General features: G+C 46.1%; 1 protein-coding gene across 1 annotated transcript in view; it reads right to left on the minus strand.

Moving 5' to 3' along the window:
- Positions 1-21,726, minus strand: part of LOC106752109 (RNA binding protein fox-1 homolog 2-like) — a 370,278-nt gene that overhangs the window by 290,889 nt on the left and 57,663 nt on the right. The window contains exon 2 of the mRNA XM_014633549.1: positions 11,764-11,808. The gene's annotated coding sequence lies outside the window, so the exon portion shown is untranslated. The remainder of the gene's footprint in view (positions 1-11,763; positions 11,809-21,726) is intronic.

Genomic DNA, 21,726 nt, shown 5'->3' on the forward strand with positions numbered 1-21,726 from the left:
ATCACGTGATTGTAAAAGTGTCGTTTGAAAACAGACACCGCGTCAGGTGAGCAGTGAGAATATCAACTCGTTAATTCGACGTCGCGTAATTGACACCGAGAGACGCGGAGAAGGAAAGAGAGAGGAAGAGCGAAGCGATCGTGTCGACAGTTGCCGCGTGTGCATTTGCGTTGTTTCATTTTCCGTGACCGCGTCTCGATGGAGCGTGCTCTTGAAATTTCTCGGAGTGACATTTCTCTCGAAACGAGTGAAAATCGTGTCAAAAGGGTTGCCCCGTCAGCGATCAAATAAAATAGAAAAAAATAACTAAATAAAATTCGCTCGATGCGATGGTGGAAATGCTGCCACTCGGAATCACAAGAGTGAACATTTAACACTAGAACCGTGGCAATCGGGATCTCTCCTAGAGCCGCGGATGGAAACCATTTTTAATCCACTTCCTTTTACATAATTATCCGTGGACATTTTCTTATCTTTGTGATGTCGTTTAATTGTTTTGTGATAAAAATGGTTTCCAGTGATGAAAGTGATAAGATAATCCAAGAAAGAAATAAGGAGAATAATCTACAAATGCAAAAATGACCCAGTCGTGGTTCTAGTATTAACTCAAAGTGATAAATATTTTAATTGGCAAGAATTAATTTCTTCCAGACAATTATTATTCTTATTATTATTATTGTCATTATTATTATTATTATCTTTATTGAGTACGGCGCACAGTAATGTTTAAATACGTTATAAGTGAACAATAATACGAGTAGATATATACAATCGGTGGATAGCAGCTATTAATCACTGTTATTACGTTCAACCAGAAAATGAAAAAGCAGAAATAAAGCAAAAAAAATAAATAAACATAAAATAGAATATAGCTAAAAATGGAGATAAAAATGAAATGAGAAATGAATAAAAGCATATTTTGACTTGGATCTTATTCAATTTCGAACGAAAATATCCACTAGACGATTCAGGGCGGCGAATAGGTCGAGCGAACTTCAACTCGAAGGAATTCAGAGAGCGGAATAAAGAAGACGAGAAAGATAAGAAAGACAAAAAAACCGACCGTAGTTCACGCGATCGCACTAACGTCAGCTCGAGCGATGGAAATTCGCGCGGTAAGTAAAATTCCCGCGAAAGCACGCACGTTTCGCCGATAAACCGGACGTGTTTGCGCTCACATTATCGAAATGCATACGACCGGTGTGAAAACATCAAAAGCAATCGGCGGCGCAGCATCGGAGCGCCGGACGTCCGCGGAAAACAGCGGCGACCGTCGGGCCGCGCGATATCGCGGTCGCGGATTGCAGGCCCGCGTTCATTAATTCGAATCCGCCGCATAATCGGCGCAAATGGCGCTGAAATCGGGGAGAACGAGCGAGATTTGTCACGCGGCCGTGTGTGATTCGCGAAATTAATAAGTCCCGGGCGCTAGTACCCAACCGCCGCGTGTGTCCGCGCATTAATTCTACCCGCCGATACGGAGAGAGAGAGAGAGAGAGAAAGAGAGAGGTAGGATAGAGGCGGGAGTACGCGAGTGCACAAATACGCGCGCACGTGCGCGTAATCCGATACGCGCGGCGTAAAAGCGCACGTGTACGTGAGCAAACCGAAGCGAACCATGCGAAGCGAACCACGCATGGGTGGCCGACCGAGCGGGCCGAAGGGCGGGAGGGCGGCAGTAAGATGTATTTACGCGAATCAACGTGTGTTTGCCCGCGCGACAAGCCCGTTCTCTCTCTCTCTCTCTGTCTCTCTCTCAGGCAGGATCCCGTGCCAATTAGCAATCGGGTAATTAGCCACGTTGCTGCGCCTGCCTGCTAGCTGCAGGACGATTATTATTATCCTGAGGCCAAGACCGGCTGTTCCCTTCGAGTCCGTGCAAGACGGATCGAGTTAGTTGGATAGAGCAAGCCTCGCGGGTGTTTCGATATTGGATTAAAGAGAGCGAGGGAGAACGAGAGAGGCCGAGGGGGAGAGCGAGGTGAAGGATCGAAAATGAGAGGTATAGTTGGGTTCCTTTAACCAGTTAAGTGTGTTTTACGATTACATCCGTCATGGAGATGTGGCAGAATCTTGTGTCATGACGACTATATCCGTCATGCGTAAAATTTTGTGGCAATTTGATATTTAAATTGTAATTCTGGCGAAAACTAAATTATATTCGTAAATTTTAATATGGGTAAAATGTTTAGAGGTCAAGACGAAATGAAACAAACAAATGAAAATTATAAATAATTTGAGTTGGATTTATAACTTCCTGAGAGCTAACTCGCTTGATTATCGCGACACACACTGGTGGGCGCTTTGCAAAGAGATCGCCACAGTTAACTGGTTAACACGTTGACTGCCTGGAACTTTTCACGATTCTGGTCTAAGAAGCCAATTTGATTTAATCAAGTAGTGAAGCGACGAGATAACTCGTAGTTGGCGTCCTGGGCAAGTAAACAACCTACAAGATATCTCGTAGTTGGCAGTCAACGTGTTAAACGGGAGTATTGTAAGTAGCACGCGCGCCGATAGGTCGTCGAGAAGCAGCCGGGAGACGGAGGAAACTGTCATCGTGAGAAAAAGAAAAACAACGAACCTTCCGCGAATCCTCGGCGAAAACGTCGGAGACGGTGTTTCGGATGACGACTGCGAACCGCGAATCTGCGAACGACACGTCGCATTATCCGCGTCGCGGCGCTCTTGATTTGTTTCGATTCGCCCCGAATCTCGTATGATTAGAAAGTGAATTGAAATCGTTGTTGACATGTTTCATTGTGAATTTCACATTACCGAGAGGACACACAGTTTAAGTTTAATAAGTTCTAACTTTCTCTTCTTGCGCCAAAGAAAGAAAGAATATTCTCTTCTCGCTCTTAGAAGAAGAAAAATCATTTTGTTGCTGTAGCGAAACCACGAAATTTGCTGCGCCAGCAGATTATTTTCTCCGTGTGTTGGTCGTCAAGCTGAAAACTTACTTATTTAACAGTGAATTAGTAAACACTTTCGTAAATATAGCAAATTTTCAGAGTGCCGATTGTCGATATTGTATAATCGAGCTTTTCTTCAAATTATTTTATAATATTTCGCGTCCTGAGAATGCATATTCTAAGACATTAATAAATGCTACTCACTCGCACACTCGATGGAAATCTAAAGCGTCTGTCTATTATCACAAGCAGGGCACACAACTCCCTTGAAAAATGTAGCTTTCGCCGGGCTGGCGAATAAAGACTCCGAGAGAGGATTAAATTATAGATTACTTCGGCCGGCAAGGTAAATTGCGTCGCTTGTTCGCCCCTTTCGGAACAGGTACTCCGTTCCTCCGCGGAGCAACAAGTGACACGTTGAACGAAAGAAATAAATTGTACCATTAATACGGAGTATGTGTATCTGTGTGTTGGGAGCGTGCATGCACGTGTGTGTGTATACGTGCGCCAGCACGTATGCACGTACGTGTGTCGTAAAAATGTTAACTCGGCGGATGGGGGGTCGCGACTGAATGCGTCATTAAACTCGTATAGAGCCGTGCGATTTCGAGCGCAAACTCCCAGATGGTCAGAACGACCGAAAGTTAGCGTGCCGAAATAGAAAATTTCGCGAGGGCGAGAGGAAGAAGGGAGAGAACGCGCGCGCGAGCGAGCGTGCAGCGACGGTACGTGACGAATTTGGTGGTGGCAGTTGACGAAGTTTATTAGCGACATGCGACACAGTACTGTTTTCCGACGCTACGTGTCACGTAAAAGCGTACTCCGCTCGCACATATATACGTGGCAATTTTGATATCGCATTATTGTTAGATTACCGGCCACGCGACCACACTTACACACATCGACTTCGCCGTGGCGGTGGAGTGCTAAAGGGATAAGTACAGCGAGAAGGAATAGTCCTTTTTAAGGACGCACGCACGCCCCAGATTTACCGCGTAATTTTATATATGTAATTTTATATATGTAATAAATAAATAAAGATAATTTAATTCCCTTAATTTTATTAATTCTCTGTCTCTGTCTCTCTCTCTTTCATTTGTATTTTTATTTTGATAAAACACAATATGGATATTTACGAGTTTTTCTCTCTCCTTTTTTTAATTTCGTAAAAATATCACGGTGGTCTTTCTATGCGGTTCGTAGATGTTTCACGCGTCCGCAAAATATTTACACAGATATTTCTCTTTCCCTCTTTAATTTCGCGAAAAATATTGCAAAGGTGTTTCTCTTTGATATGTAAATACATGTACGCAAAACAGGGCGAAAAGAGAACGAAATGTATTATTCTAATAGCATCGGTCCTTTTTACATCCTGTCTTTTGTGCCTCAGCATTCGCGATAAAACGGAAATTTTCCGATATGATGTACTTATCTCGTTCATCGCGGAAACCCTTCAATTACCCGATAAGAATGAGAAGCTGATTATCTATTCTTATGTAGAATAATAGATCGGACGATACTTTCATCGCGCGGGAGACGTTGCCTTCCCGATATAACTCGCTTTTAAAAGAAACGCTACTTTAAATATTTCGTTAAAGATTCTCACCGGAACGTAACGGCAGTTTTTTACCGGCAAAGAATAAAGCATGTTGCGATGTCTCTTAAGCATGTCGTTACCGTAACGGTAGCAACAATTCTCGTTGTTTCGTTCTCTAGGAAAATTTCTCAAAAGACAGCAAACAAGCGAGAAAGAGAAAAGTCTCGTAGTTAAAAAATTCAATGTATATCTTCCCACGGCAACGGTGGCGTTCGCTCTTCTGCGCGAAAACGTATTCTTTGTTTCAATTGCCCGGCAACAACGTTTCGCGTGATTCGATCGAACCGTTCCACCCGAGATCTCGAGCGGTCGCTGCCTCGCGGGAAATGCGCTGTCGCGGAGTGCAATTATACGAAGCGCAAAGGAAACGTGTCTCATTCTATTCGACGTTTAGAGCGCATCGCCAAGTTTACAAATGCCCCCGCGAACTTAATTAGTTCGCGAGGTGTCCGCGGCGGACACCTCGCGAAAGTTTCAACAGTTTCTACGCAAACTCACTCATTCGGGGTTACTCATTTCGAAGTAATTTATCCTTACCATCGGACTATGCGACGTGAGATTCATCCCTTTCGAAAAATAAGTCCCGTGTTAACAGTCGTCGCTTGGAATTTGCCTCACGTGAAACATTCGGATTTCACTTTAAAGTCAAATCATACGATATGCGACGTTAAATTCATAATTGCGATTCAATGAAATAATTCAGATCTAACTCTGAATTCAAATCCGCTTTTCCCTGTGTGCATGTCGCGCGACCTCTGCGGAAAAATTCGCCGGCCGGTTTAAGCGCAAGCTCGGCGGACGACGTTAACCCAATTGTAGTCCGTCACTGCGAACCGAAAAGTTTCCCACAGTTTTCCTTGGGCCGGTGCGAAGGAGCGAGCGAGCGTAGACGGAAAATATGTACCTCTGCCGAGGTAGACGCTGACGCAACGAACGTCGCGAATTAAACAGCCGAACGAAATTGTTTCGCTTAAAGTTGAGCGCAAAAACTCGATTCTCCGCCGCCGCTGCCAGACAACGGACGGGCATCTATCTCTCGCGCGGAGGGATGAAAAACCCCTTAAACGAGTTCGCTCTCGTAAAGTTTCGCGCGGCGAATCGCCGGCGACTCGCTCGCGCGATCTCGCCCGAACTTTTCGCTGGGGCGACGCTTTGCGCCACGACGCGCCATCCGTCCTTTACCGTTTCGTTCAATTCCCTTCCGTTCCGTCCTACCGCATTGCATCGCGCTTGCATACCAATGAAATTGTCGCGCTAAGTATTTGCCAGTGAAACAACGGCAGAGGAAGAGAGAGAGAGAGAGAGAGAGAGAGAATATTACAGCGCGACTATCGCGCATTCCTTTCGTCGCGCAACTCTTAATCCTCTAAAACCTATTTCGCCCCCGTCTTTTCGGCCTCCCTTCACCTTCTTCGTCTCCTTCTTCACCTTCTTCGCCGGCTCACGACATACTCTCTCTTTCTCTCTCTCTTCCACTCTCACAGGAGATATATCGTGAACACCGATACCTCATGACGGATACACGAAGAAAGTTTCGTATGACGTTATCGCGCGTATAAGAAGTATAGCGTAATTATCCCTTGATGGCGGACAACCCGATCGCGAGACGCTAATTGGAATCATTCCGCTCGACGAATCGCAAACGCCAGGCGCGGTTCCCGTATATATTTTATTCTCTTACTCTCTCTCTCTTTCTCTCTCTCTTTTGTCCGTCGCAATTTCGACGGGGGCGATTAACCCGAATTGACCGTTGTTCAACGCTGCGTAATTTCCGAAAGAGCGATAACCGGCCCGCGACAATCCAGAAGCGCGGAACGATCGCGGCCGACAAAATATTTTGTCGGCTCGTTTTCTGTTGAAGTTATTCGCCGGGCTCTCAACAAGCCACCGTACGGGGAAAGCTCGTTTATTCCGCGAATAATGATTAGCATCGGTACCGGCACGCACGAGCCACCCTTCACTATGAGTATCGAGAGAAGGAGAGAACGGGGGAGAGGAGGAGGAAAGTTCCGATGGAATCAGACACGCTATTCTTCGTTCTCCGTCAGCCGACGATTCTCCTCGATTCGCTCCTTTCGCGAAAGGAAGAAAGTCTCGACGATGGAGCCGCGTTTTTCTCCGCGCGGGGATATCGATCGGCTGTCAGCTGCGTCACGTGGCCGAGGCCAAATTATTCCCCTGAACTTTTTCGTTTTTATAGAGCGACGTGGACTCCCTCGCGTTCTTCCGGTTCTTCCCGGCGCAGTGAGGATTCCATTAAAGATAATTGATGCACGATCTAACCGGTATGAATATTAACATGGATGTATGTGTCAACTGATGGATATGATATGTGGACGATATATGTATCAACTGATGGATATGATGAGACGGAAAAATGTTAAATATTTTAAGGCGATATCGATCTCCAAAGAACGTAGAAAGCATAAAGAAGATACTTGAAATATTGATATGAATATACTAATGTAATAAAGATAATAAAACGTTATCACGTTAAACGTTTTAAGGGAAAATTATCATGAAGATCTCTCAAGGCTATGTCAATTTTCCGGAAAGGTGGCGAGTACAAAGAGATTCCGCGAAATAGAAATGGTCGATATAGATTTTAATTAAAGCGAGCATAAAACGGAGAAGTAATCCTCGAAGATTTCGAGACGGATGTCAATTTTCAGGGAACATGACGAACTTAAAGAGGATAATTCGTCGTTTCCGCTCCCAACTTTCGATCAGCGGCTTACGAATATAAATTGGAAATTTAATCTCACATTTCCGACCATTCTTATGCTAATTTAAATTCCGAAGATTCGACGCAACGGGAAAGATATACCGAATACAAGCTCGCAACCGAATGTAAGTATTGGCGACCGCCGCGGTATTCGCATGCAAAGTGAACGTGTCATTCGACTCTGTTTATTCGACGTTCCCCAGTCATCGAGACGACGAGCGGGCGGGCAGAAGAGATCGTCGCGAGATACGATCTGGCGGAGGACAAATTTAAATTTTTACGCGAAAAGAATAAAGAATCGCGGTTGCGCGATTCCGCTTTTTTTATTACCCGTGAAAACGCCTCGTTCTCTCCGCGCGCTTCGGAGCGAGCGTGCCGCTCTCGCCAGGTCTGCATTGCAGATCTTCTTCGACTTACACCCCTCCGGTTCCCCCAACCTGACAACGTAACGCACGGTGTGAAGTCACGTGTCTATAACGTCATGGGCGTCTTAATTTCATGTATTGGGAACGGATCGATGAGCCGAGAGGGTTTCAGCTATACCCCCATAAAGCCCGGTTTGTTTCCGTGCGCGGCAGTCGCTTAAAGCGAAGCTTTACACCACCCGAGGGAGAGCGAGAAGTTCGCAAGGAACACGGTTAACAGACGCGGCGGAGAGTCGATAACGTATTCTCGATTCAGCGGAAATGTCATACTCCGGCTTTATGATGCTATTCCATACTGGCGAACGCTCGAGTAAGCAAACTCGTAAACCATGCGCGCGCGCGCGAACGGCTTGCGAAACGCACGCACAAATTAATTCGCGAACTGCGGGTTCGGCCGCGCGCCTCGCCGATCTCCGTCCCGATTTTACCGGCGCCGGGCGCGCATGTTGGCCGATCTGATGTATGATTCGCGACGGAATTCGGTGGGGACCGGGCTCGATATTCGCAATTTTACGCGTGGCCTAATGCGGAACGCGCTCGAGGATTCGTAGATTACGTACGCGCGTGTCTGCGAACGTTAGCCCGATTCCCCAGATAGTTGCCCGCGAATAGAATTCCTCCCCGAGTCCGCGGCTGGAAATAGTAAATCAAACCGCGCGATAATCCCCGCGGAAAATTTTAATCTCCGCAAACGAGCATTCGTCTCCGTCAACGGCCGCGGAACCGTCATCTTCGGGTGAGCACACATATCCAGGATTGTCTCCTGCATTAATGATCAGGGCGCCGCACGCAGGCCGAGAGAAGCACTTAGATTAAATAGGAGATTGCCGCGCTTAAGGAGGGAGTAATATCGTTTCGAGCGATTCCTCGCAATTACGACGGGGCAATTCACTCGAGGGGAGCGTCGCTCTTCATGTCGACGACCAGGCCTGAGCGAGAGCGAGCGAGGAAACGTGAAAGAGAGAAAGAAGAAAGAAAGAGAGAGGGAGGGAGGGAAAGCGGAAGAGGGTCGCGTTAAAAGGGTCGCCGAAACTATACATAAGATCAGTTTCGCTCTTCGATCGACAATAGACACAAGAGTTGCGTCACGAGCATGCCGCCCCCTCCTGCTCCTTTCCCCTCCCCTCCTTTTTACTCTTCTCCGCACGTATATCGTTTACTATCGGATCAGCGTGCTTCCACGTGGTCGTAGGGTCACGAAAGCTCCGACACGACGGCCGTTCAAATGCCGAAGGGCGATTTTATCCGTCTTCCTCTCTCTCTCTCTCTCTCTCTCGACGAGGAGGGCCACGAAGAGGGTGGTGCGAAGGCCATCGTACGGCTCGTTGGGGTCGCATGATCGCGCTTGCTTGCTTCCTGCAAGTAGCTCGAACGAGGGCGCGCGCGAAACGCGAACGTGACGTTCCTCGGACGCAACGAGACGGCAAGCGCGAGGGACCAGCGCAAGAAGCGAGGACGTGGACACCTGCTGTGCTCCCTTTCGCGACGACAGGGCGAATCTCGCCCTCTCTTCGTAACCGGCGATGCGTGCAGGCTCGCAGTCACGAGCGACATTCCGGACTCCCGACGCTCCGGGATTCATCCTCGAGAGCTCGGCGCCGAGATAGAGATGGATCGAGGGAGAATGAGAGAGAGAGAGAGAGGTAGGGGAGCAGGCTGGGTGGAAAGAGGTAAGCGAGACGTGGTGATGAAAAAAGAGGAGCGCGAAGAGTTAAAGCGAGGAAAGAAAAGGCGTGGAGCACGAGGAGGCGACGACGCAGAAGTGCCGCGGAATGGAGTGCAAGATGGTGCACGTCCATCCCACCAACCCTCTTTCCGAGCTCTTCGCAACTCTTCCTCTCTCCATCTTGTCTCTCTCTCTCTCTCTCTCTCTCGCTCGCTCCCTCGCTCGCATCTCTCGTTGCCGATTCTCTCCTCGTCGCCGCGTCGCACGCTTTCCGCGACGCCAGCCGCGCGCGCATTGATCGCGGGGGATGAAAAGTGCTGCGTTACCGCGGCCGGCTATTCGGGAAAAGGCTGAATGCATTTTCCATCCGTCACCACCCGGTCGCACCGCCCCACGCCCCCCGTTTCTTATCCCGCGCCCCCGTCGTTATTTTCCCTTTCGTCTTCGCGGTTTTGTCTGAAATCGCATACATGCGCGCTATGTCGCGCGAGCTCGTTCGACGCTTTTCACAATTTCCCTGCCTGATTCAAACAGGTCGTTAATTGCTCCCTCTCTCTCCCTCTCTCACTTTTCCCTCATTTTCATCCTTCTTTTTTCTTTTGCAACACGTGCTTTCCATTTCGAAATAATCGTGCCTCTCTCTCTCTCTCTCTCTCTCTCTCACTCACTCTTTTTTCGCGAAAAAGCCCCGTCCAGTTCTTTTTCCACATCGGCGTGTTCGTTACACCCGCCATCGCTTCGGCGTGTCGCGCGAAGAAAAGCTTTCCTTCGGACAAGACAGCCGGTGTCGAAACGCAGCGGCACGTATCGACAGCTCACCGCGCCGTGTTTCGCGCGAAAAGTGGATGTCGGGCCTTCAAGTCTTACGGATCTAATATTAAGATGCTATTCGATGGAAGAACGAGGCGACAATGAGTCGCGACAAGACGAGATGAATGTAAAACGAATATTATATCGCATCGCCATAACGTGCAGAAATTTTTTTTCGCAGTGTCACAAGTCGTTTTATTGTCGAGAGTACGTGATAAATAAATTATGAATCACTTTGGAGCGCAAGTTTCACGGGCGTTGTCTCCACAAGGATACGACAGCGCCCACGACGATGCGAGCGACGATTCGCGTAGCTTCGAAAAACGTCACCGTACGCGAGACAGTTTACGATCCGTTCGATGAATTCGAATTGAAATTTTGCTTCTGTATGAACTCTTCATATTTCGTCGAATTTTAAGGACTAATGAAGAATTCCCAACATTACTGTCCTACCGTGATGCAACAAATTATATTTTACTCGCTGCCGTATTTTCCATTTGAAGGACTTGTTTCACAGAATTGCTTGATCTGGGACTTTCGGGTTAGTGGATTTGTCCCCGACGTTTCGTGAACATTGCAGTTCATTTCTTCGGGGAGAGAAATGACAAAATATTGTATTATTTTAATACACTTATTGAAATCATAGAAGAGGATTAAATGCAAGTAGAATATCGAGGTAACCGAATATTAAATAATGCCAAAACAAGTTCTTTATTACGAATAAAACGGCGATCAATTTACGTCACAAACAAATATAGGATAATAACCTGCATAATGTTATATTTACTTCGAGACTTCTCCACGGTTCTTTGAACTCGATAGAATTTGCCGGGTTATTGTAGAACCGAAATTTCAACTCGGGGGCGATCTGCAATTTTCATCGCCTCACGGCGACAACTCTTGAATATTTGGGCGTCAAAAATAGATTAAAGCGCGCGATGAAAGATGCAAAATTGATTTCTGCGACGGAACAGAGATGGGGCGAGAAAGAGAGAGAGGGAAAGGAAGAGGAGAAACAACTCCAGGCAGTGTTAACGGTTAACGATTAACAACATGTGCGCAACGCGGGATATTTCTCCCACTCGCTTTCGAGCTTATCGCTCGTCTTCCTCGTGTTTATCTTTTTTCGTTTTCCCCCTTTTTTTTTCACAATGGCAACACGTATACACTCTCACGCGTGTATTCGCGGGACCGTCGTGTTTTCGCCGCTGTGAAAAGCAGCGACGGTCGTACATTCCCTTTTAACGACCCTTTCTCTCCCGCCGTTGTCGCTGTTTTCTGCGTAACGCGCGTCAAACTCTCATTGCATTCCACATACTCGCGCGAGCCAAATGCATTTTCTTTGTGAACCACCGAATCCGCCCTAAGTATTTTCGCGTGCAGATTTACTATCAATGAAACCGCCGCCGCCTACAACTACACAACAACAATAATAATAACACGTTCTACGGATTCTCCGTTGCAAAGAAGATCGGTCTTCGGAAACGACTTGCAAACAAGCTGCGGCAACTCTGGCGAGCAGGTGGCACGACTAATTAGAGCCGCGTATTAACGTCTTACAGGCTATGAGAGACTGTTGCTCGCATCGATCTGCTCTCGGGCAAACAATGTTAAGCGTCACTCACCTAACGAGGGGACGAAAGTCAAACTGGACGAGGCCGGCCACGAATCTGGAACAATACAGACGTATATGCTGTTGTTATTAGTGTCGCTGGTGGAGTTTGTCGCTTAATTGTAACTAACTTTGACTTTAACTGAGCGAATAATTTGCAACTGTTACCTAAAAGCCCCATGCCGGGACAACGGGCAACCCGTGGAGGGTAACAAAGCATTCGGTATCGCACGAAAACGGCATGTGACGTATCGCCGAGTACGATCGAACGCGGAGACAAGGCACCAAGAATGGAAGGACTCGAGACCGCGAAGAGAGAACTTTCGGTGTTTCGCGACGGAACAATTTCCGCAGTTTCGAGCGAGTTTTCGCTTCCAAAATTCCCTTCGCAACCGTTCCGCGGTCTTTCATTATTTACATAATCCCAGAAGAGGTCCGCATTGAGTGGGGAAAAAATTCGTGAAAAATAAAAGGATCCCGTTTTTCAAGAGTGTGCAATTTATCTGTTAGTGTCCTTTCGTTTTTGCCGAGCCAATCAATGATATCTTTCAAAGACTAGGACTGCTTTCAGCAGGGGTTTGAGGATCTAAAACTACTTAATTTTTAATATTCCTATTATCTGTAAAGTTATCTACAAGGTGCGCCAAACCGTCCCACCACTGGGAACTAAGAAAGAAATTTATGAGATATTCCGTATGCGGTTGACCTAAAACGGGCCGTTTTTTTCCTTTTCCATCGCCAGGCAATCTTTATTTCTCGACAATGTTTTTCTATCCATCTTCTTACTCGATGATTTTTTTCTCTTCCGAGGACATCCAACCAAATCAAATGCGAATTTAATTCGCCGACGACTTGAGACCGCGTCATCCTCGCGAAATTCGCCGATCTACGAAAATCGGCGGAAAGACTCGCGGCGGCATAAAGGACACGTGTCATACAAACAGATTATCGTACATCGGTTAAGCCGGTTTTCGCGACAAGGAATGTACATTAGCGCGCAAAGGGACGCGTCTTCGGGTACGGGCGGACGCGCGCCGCGGGAAGCGAGATTCGATGTATCCGCGGCGAAAAGTTTCCACGGCGGAAATGTTACAGTTTAATCGAGTGCCGGAACGCCAGGGACGTGTCTCGCGCCGTAACTAACCGGCGCTGAAATTAAATTCGCCATCGTCCGCCATCGTTCCGCCACCTCGCAAGCTGTCGGAAAGGACCGTAGTTCCAGCTGATGCCGAGAACCCGCGATACCGCTCGGAGAGCGGAATTAAAACGACGAGCTGTTCGAGCTGTGCGCTTTCAGTGACGCATCTGCCGATTTTCGCAATAAACGATACCTACAGGTCAATTCCGCACGGCCGATGAACTTAATTCATACGATCATACATTTACATAAAATTCACTACAAGTAAAAATTTGCTAAGGGGTATTGGAGTAATGATTTCCTTGAATCTAGCGCTTTTGTTGCGCGGGAACCATAATTATAAGCATGGAATTATACATCGGTGAAATTTCGCTGAGAAAGTCTCTTAATAGCAGCGACTGTTTCTCCCAGGGAAATCTGACTGCAGAAGCGATGAATATATTATTTACATTACATCCTTCTTATTATCTTGATCATTCTTAAAGTGTTGTTAGTGATTTACCCGAGACATTCTTAATTATATTTAATGATTTAACTTTTCATCGTATTTGAAAAACACATTCACCGTAATGGAACTCGAGTCCGAGACCTTTAGCTCTTGAAACTGTTACCATATAAACTACGCCAAATACAACATAGTTGAATACATATACGTATATGTGTATATATACATATATATATATATTTACATTACATATATATATATATAAATATATGTACGCGTAACAGCAATTTGTAATAAAAAATCTCTCACTGGCCAAAAAGAGTTAAGTGTTAAATAAAAAAGAGTGTTGGATAAAAGAGGAAATGTTTCCACTAAAAGTTGGCGAAAACTCACTGATTATCGATATAATACTGTTTCATTGACTCAATCAGTGGTATTTCCATTCTGATTCAATCAGTGGTATTTCCATTCTGATGCAATTTAAGAGAATAATTTATATGCCGATGTCATTGACGGTTCGCGATAGTCAATGATCTAGCCAAATCGTAGAAATAGAAAAATCCACGGACAAAAGAAGAAATCACAGGAATATCGTGGAAAAAAATCCAGAACATTCTCGCCAAGTGTTTCGCTTATTCGTGGAATTATGAAAATTTCGCTGCCCTTCACCGTCAAGAGTGGACGATTAACGTCTCAATAAAACGACGTCGGCCGTCAGCGCGTTTGTCGGTCTCCCCGACGGGTAAAGTCACGATGATGCGTCGCGTTGTTTTTTCGCGGCCGGGAACAAAGTTACACACGCTAATCTCATGAACGCAATCTCGTTTATCGTGCTCGCCGACGCCTGGAAGCGGGGGCGGGAGTGCGAAAGCGCGGCAAAGCGCGCAACATTTTTTCTGAAGCGGTGCTAAAAATTTCAGCGCGAGGAGCAGGAGGAAGCGGCCCGCCGGAGAAAGGGAGGAGGAGAAGGAGGAGGAGGAAGGCAACGCGCGAAAATAAATTTCTACGACCAATCCGGTAACGCGCTAGAGGATTCGGATTACTCCGCTTTTGTTCCCGCGATAATCCTTTTTCGTCGTATTTCGTTCCGGTTAATTCCTGTTAGGTTCCCCACCTGACATCATTTATTAAGCCGCCAGCCGGATTCGCCTCGCGCGCTCGAGCGCGCGCACGCCCGCCGGAACGTTTGGCGGTTAAAGTAGCGCAGTAAAATGGAAAACGCGCCACACTCTTCCCGTCTCTTTCTCGCGCTTTCTCGCGGCGCAGCGAACACTCGCGCGACGCAAGCGGCAATGAGTTCTCGCCGGTACCGCGCGGAAATTCCGATACTATTCGCGAACGATGCGCGACATGTAATTTGTTCAAGCTCCGAAAGGACGCAAAAATCTTCTAAAAGGATACTTCAGGGAATTATGTATTCTGAACACAATGGATCTTTTTTTCAAGCTGTAATCACACATATAAAAAATATTTCGAGCGCGGTAGGCAAATGCGGAAACGTTGGTTGCAACAATATGAGAAAATATGAATATCACTCTGTAATTTAAGTAATTGCATTAAGGCATTTAATTAATGGTATTAATTTACGAGAAGCGTGTATTTCCATAAAGATGAACACATTTAATGCCGGGATAATGCAAGTTCTGTTATCCCGTTAGTACCGGTGAGTTTAGGTACCTTAGTATTATCCAGGTATAGAAACACCTGGTTTATACTGACAGCGCTAATTTGAATTATCGCTAATAACGAAATTTATCAAACCAGACTACATTAGACCGACGCGAACGGGGCGAGGATACTCTTATCCCCTCGAATCGCGCGACTTCGCGACCGTCGATGTAACATCGCGATCGCGCATCGACCGTCTTCTCGCGAGTTTCGCCCCGCCGAACGCGGCGGCGGCAAACGGCGAATTAATAAATCGCGAAAGAAATTCGGCCTCGCTCGCGCGCAAACGTAACAGTGCGCGCGCTCGGGGTCTCAATTTGTATGACAAAGCCGTCCGATGATTCGTCCCGCCGTATAAATCTTCGACGGCCAGAATTTCATAAGGGAGAAACGTGTGGATCGAACTGCAACAAAACAAATTGATTTTTCGCGACCGCACCCGCAACCGGAAGGGGGTACACAGCGAGAGCGCCGGGGTGGATGGAGGAGCCCGCGTTCAATTCAGGTGTTTCGCATGCGGAACAGCCGCGTGGCGTTGCACAGGCATTTCCATTTCCGTGTAAAGCTCGAAAATGCCGACGCGCATACGCCTTTACACACAACGCGCGCTCGGCGCGGCGCGACGGTTAGCGTGACGATCGTTCGCTCGTAATTCCATATCGTCGTTTCGGCGAGCGACGCGAACAACGGATGCAACGCGTACACGTGCAACGCGCGCGTAGTCGATTTTCCGATTAAATATGATGAAATTCACGGAGCGACGGCGGAAACGAAAGGAAAGGAAGAAAAAAAGAAAGGAGAGGAAACGTCGCGCTGGCGAAAAGCGCTTTGCGTCGTCGTTGGCTGTCGCGTGAAAGAAAGACGCGCGCAACAAGTTACGTGGTTTTCCATTTTACGCGGTTTTCCGAAGCGCCGGCCGCGCATCGAACGTAAACGATAACAGGAAGGCGAACGTAGAATTTTAATACGCCGCCTTGGTGATCGTTGTGATAGTAATAATAATCAAGATGCAGCGCAACGAGGCCGTTATAATGAGACGCTGTGTCGCTCGCGTTCCATTTTCCGAACGAGCTGCACGCCAGCGGGTATGATGATCTTCGATAGATCTTCAGCAACACGCGAGCGGGAGTGAGATGGATCGATAAATAAATAAATGCGTTTATTGTCGTTCTAAGGTTTAGCCCTTTAAAACTCGGTTCTTCATTCTTCGGTGAACTTGTGCGCTCTTAGAAAAACTTCATATTTAGTTGTGAAGTATTTTTACATAAACCAGGTAATGAAAATGAGCAAATTGATATTACATTTAATAACCAAATTGATACTACATTTAATAACGCGCAGTTATGAAAAGACATTCTGAATTTCTCCATTTTATACAATGATGCTGTAATAATTCAGAGTATGAGATGAGCGAATATTAGAGTGAAATGCATCACAGCTGATGTATTTCACTGATATTCACAACTAACGGTTTATATCGTTGTCAAATCCTATATCATACATTAATATATTAATAATCTAATCTATCTTATAATGTGTGTTAATCCTATATCATACATTAATATATTAATAATCTAATCTATCTTATAATGTGTGTTATTAACATTTTGCGGTCCGTCGACGGCATAATGCCGTCGCGCTTGTTTCGACGTTACGGTCCGTCGACGGTATGATGTCGTCATACTTATTTCGACGATGTGGTCCATCAACAGCACTGTGCCGTCGCGATCTGACAGCATTGGTTTTATCGATAAATCGAAACATAACATAAACATATGATATCATGATTTTAGATATCAACATTTGTATAAGAAAATAAACAATCAAATAAGCCCGGCTAATTTCGTATTACGCCTTCGATAAGTTCGAACATCTTCGGTGAAGCAACAAGCGTTTTCGGGTGGGTCATGGACCGCAAAGTATTAAATATTAGAACAACTCTAATATATATCATAACATGTTATAACGTGTCATAATTGAATATGAAAATCGAACAACAAATTACGCAATATAAGAAGGAAAAATACTGAATTTCATATTTGTTCTTTGATTTCATAGTAAATAGGAAACATAACTATTTTACCACTAATAACACTGATATTATGAAAATCTTCAAGGTTATGAGTTTTCATATAAAATTCTTTAATTTACTATCAGAAACATTGTTATCTTTAAGAAATTTTTAACAGTGTGATTTCAACATAACCCGATGAGAATGAAATAATAACGATACCTGAAAACCGCTCACCGAGCATTCACGAACGCCGCTCCTTGAACGCCAAATGAGCGGTTGCAGTACTGGATGCATCCGCGAGAACTTTGAAAGTACTATAGATTTTTCCGATGTATTTATTTTTTATGCGGAGAGAAAAAAAGAAGTACAACGCAAAATGAAAACGCGACGTTTAGAGTGGCAATTAAGTGGAAAATTTGCGCGTCGAGTAAGTCACGATAAGCGGCGTCCGTTGCAATCGTAATTGCCGGTGCAGCCGGTGCGGCCGTTATCACCGCGCAATTCGCGGCACGCAAATGCATGCCGGCGGCAACAGTAGTGTAAGTTGCCCGGGTTCGACCGATCGAGAGGTGAAAAAAAAAAGAGAGAAAGAGAAAGAAAAAATAGAAAAAAAGAAAAAGAGAAAGTGGGGGGGAAAAAGAGAAAAGAACACGACAGGTCCGGCGGACATATTTCTCTCTCCGACGCAGGTCGAAGGGGGTGGTTCGATAATCTGCCACCTGTTAGGCTTAAAAGTGCCGGACCTGTGACGAGTCGAATTCGGACGGGTCCGGACGATCGGTCGGCCGCTGGAAAAATCGCCGACTATAAGCGCCGCTCGGGACGCGATATATTTTGCAGAGCGAAAACCGGCGGACGTCGTTATTCACCGCGGCGCCGTGCCGGAACGCGTCGCGCGGAATTTATCGGCGCGATTTTTCGGCAAAAAACGAAAACCACCCGCGCTGTATTTCGCGCAATAACAAAGCTAAAGGCACGAATTGAATCGCGTGATAATTGAAAAATGAAGAAAAAATATGAAGGTAAAGAGGCGCAGGTAGAAGGGACGCGGATTAAGCGCACGCGGCCTTTGAACTCGGCCGGAAACTCGCCGATAACAACACGCAACGCACGATGTTTTCACGTGGACTTTCCTATCCCGGGAAAAGCGATCGATACTTTCCCTCCTTATTTACTTCTAATTAGGTTGTTCTCTTTCACTGACACATTTTCTACTGCATCCTCGAATCGAATTTTTAATACTGCGTTAAACCTTTAATTCTATAACACAATAAAAGCTAAGATAGTAAAATACGTTCAATTCTAATGATATAATTTAATCTTCCTACGATCATGATGGTGTCTTATTTCCTTTCGCTGTTTTTTCCTTTTTCTTTCGCTTCTCCTTTTTCCCTTTTCGCTGTTTTTAGCGTCAAAATAGGTTGTTTTGAATACCCATATAAATGAAAATTAAATTTGCGGAATTAGAGGAATTAAAAAATTGGCGAAATCAAGGAAGAAATTAAAAAGAGATATCGTCAAAATAGATTATTATTACCCATGTAGGAATCGCATACACTCGGCCAATATTAGACACTGGCGAGGCACAGATTTAAGATTGAAATGCACATGTCACATTGCAATAACAATGCCTTAATTAGGAGATGTCACTAACGTGGAGCTTCAATAACTCAGTGGTAAAAGTGGATACCTGGCTCCGATCGTTTTTGACTTCGTATAACATTAAAGGTGGATATCTGCAGATACAAACAAACACAACTCGACTATAGTTCTGACCTATTCCTTCCCTAGTGATGATTGTGATATTAACAATTGTACAGTAATAATAACCATTACTGGAATCGGCACAGTTACACCACTGTCTTTCGAATCTTGGTCCATTGCTATCATCCGGTTATTCCACCAATACCGGCTAAAAATCGGTACTGAGCCAGTACCTCGCCAACAAAGATTTCCTACTTGGGTAGTCCATAGGTCATCTAAGCGCAAACTATCCTTAACCTTTTAGGTACGACACGCCACTATAGTGGCTCACTCAAAAAATTTTTTTTTAAACGATACAGCACTGCAATGTCTGACGGACAGTGCTGTATCGTTTCAAAAAGAAAATTTTTTTTTTTAAACTTGCTCTGCCGTCCAGGAAAATAGCCTCGCGCAGAATTCAGCCGTACCTAAAAGGTTAAGGGCGTCAAAGTAACATCAAAATCTCGACTCGGATTACGTAACTTTTATCGTCTTGTTTACCTGTATATTAAATTGCGCTTGAGGGGAAGTTTTCTCAGAGAGCAGAAGAAATTCATGTGTCTATTTATTTCGAGATTGGCGCGAATGAGATTTCGCGTCGCGAATCTTGAAAAGTAACGCCCGCCGAGGATGCGAATGAAACGTCGGGCGCGCTTATAATTTCGCAGCCGTCGAAATTTTCCGCGAACCTTGTGAGACGCGGCGTCTCGCTCGCGCAATCGTCGGCACAATAAATAGCTCAACCGCGCGATTTGCTTCAAAAGGTTTCAAAAGAAGAGAAAAATCGCTGAATCGCGTGTCGGGATATCCTCCTTGCGAATGCGGGCGAACGGACAAGCGGCCGGACAAGCTTGATGCAGCCGAGCGTGCGCGAGGCCGACGCGAGTAATGCCTTCGTTTGGCACGTTGCTGAAGGCACGTCAATGCTCGTTCCCGTAGTAATTTAGCAATCTCCGGAGGAATGTTCGGGGGAGCCCGCTCACCCGCTGCCACAGCTAAGCCCGCGTTCGCCCGGCGTTATTGTTCTCTCGCTCGTCGATTTCGCGTCGGAACGTGGACGGAAATAATTTCATTTTTCCGCGGTCTTAGGGCCGGTTTAACGGGTCAAACACGGCGGTGGTGGCGGCGGCAGTAGCATCCACTATACTACCACCAGCAGCAGCAACCCCATTGACACCACCACCACCACCACCATCCGGAACATGCCGCCGTGTCAGGAATGAAATTGCCGCCGACGCTGGCTCTCCTGGAATTTTTATCGAAGGATCCGGCAAAGGCCGTCCATGCTGCGGACACGAATTATTGCCACTGCGGAATTTTCATCCCACCAGGAGGAAGCGGGCCTCTCGCCTCCTTCGCTCGAATAATTTCCATTCCACGATTTGTTTAATTCCACCCTACTCTTTTCCTCCTCCCACCCTTCCTAACCGGCTCATCTCTTACGGCTCCCGCTAAACCTCCCCCGGTAATCTTCGCGGAATTAAGAAAACCGTATTAACGCGCGCGCGCCGACGGAGATCGATCACGACGGAATTACGGGTGTCATGGCGGGACATCCCGTTATATCGAAAATTATTTAAATCGCACCAGCGGACAAGCGAACAAAACCGTCGATCGATGGGTTTTTTCTCCTCGGTCGAAATACGTGGCAATTGTTTTGTTTGCCGAGGGGTCCATCGAGGGACCCTTCGACAGAGATCCGGGCGCCTGCCCTTCGACGATATTTCAGTCTTGAAACGAAATTCGACACACCAGTCGTCGCGATTGAAACACTACCGCGGCGCGATAACAAATTTCAATAACGGTCACGCATTTCAATTTCCGCGGCCGGCCGAACGAGGCTTGTTTTATGGGGCGCGCGCAAAATTTTCACGGCACGCAAACATTGACATTTAATTAATCCTGCGTTACGTCATGAATCCCGAATCGCGTGTACATATATTATCGGAAAATGTTTCTCGCACAGTATATGTGCGAAAATGAAATCAAAATTATCGCGTTTGTCCCGTATTGTACAGCGTATCCCAACATCCCCACAGGCGGAGTGTACAGAAGGATTTTTAAGGAATAATTTTTTCCTTTACTGTAGAATTTACTATAAAATTGCGTTCGAACGATAATACCCAAGAAACAAACGATTGGAAAAGTCTCAGAGGAGAGCGAAACTGAAAATCCCGAAGTAACAGGAGCTTCCTGTATCGCTGCGGGTGAGCGTCGTGACGTTGTCTTAGCGTTGTTTTAATTCCATGGCTCGTCACAAAGTTATTTAAAGCGGCACGTTAAAAAAATCGTTAGACGAAGGAAATTTCGTCCGATGAGATTTCCGCTGAGGAAAGACAAACCCCGGCGGGACCCTCGCGGAAAATTCGCGGCTAGACGGGTCGAGAAATCCCATCATCGTCAGCCCGTTCGCGGCCCAATATGAATCCCGGAATTATTCTCAGCTTGGACCTTCCAGTGCGCTCGATTCTATCTACCGGCAGACTTTTTCCGAATCGACACGTGTTCCTGACGATGACGATGTCCCTCGCAAATTTCCGGAGAGAAATCATCGATCTCGCGTCACATGGCTGCGCCAACGGAAGTGAAAAGAACCGTCGGAGACGAGTCGATTCCGCGACAGGACAAGTTAATGAAGGAACGCTCCGTCGATGTGAGCGACGACACTTTCTGTTCTCATTGTAGCCCCTCCTTGTCTGTCAGCGACCCCTAATGTCGATACGCCGTAAATGGAGTTTTTGTGTGCTGAAACCCTATAATTTTTTTCATTACAAAGTATCATTAAGCGGCTTATCTCGAGCTGAATTTCGGATGTTTGAGACTTCGGGCGCTTACACTTCGGTCGAGAATTTTCGAGCCTCTAAGTCGATCTCAAGAAGAAACTCTCAATGGTGCTCTCTAAGTTTTTTCTTGTTTTAAACGAGCGGAGATTCATTCGAAGTGACAGTGAAAATATTGCCACTCGGAA

This window comes from Dinoponera quadriceps, unplaced genomic scaffold (assembly GCF_001313825.1).
Source record: "Dinoponera quadriceps isolate SergipeBrazil2010 unplaced genomic scaffold, ASM131382v1 scaffold96, whole genome shotgun sequence".
NCBI lineage: Eukaryota > Metazoa > Arthropoda > Insecta > Hymenoptera > Formicidae > Dinoponera > Dinoponera quadriceps.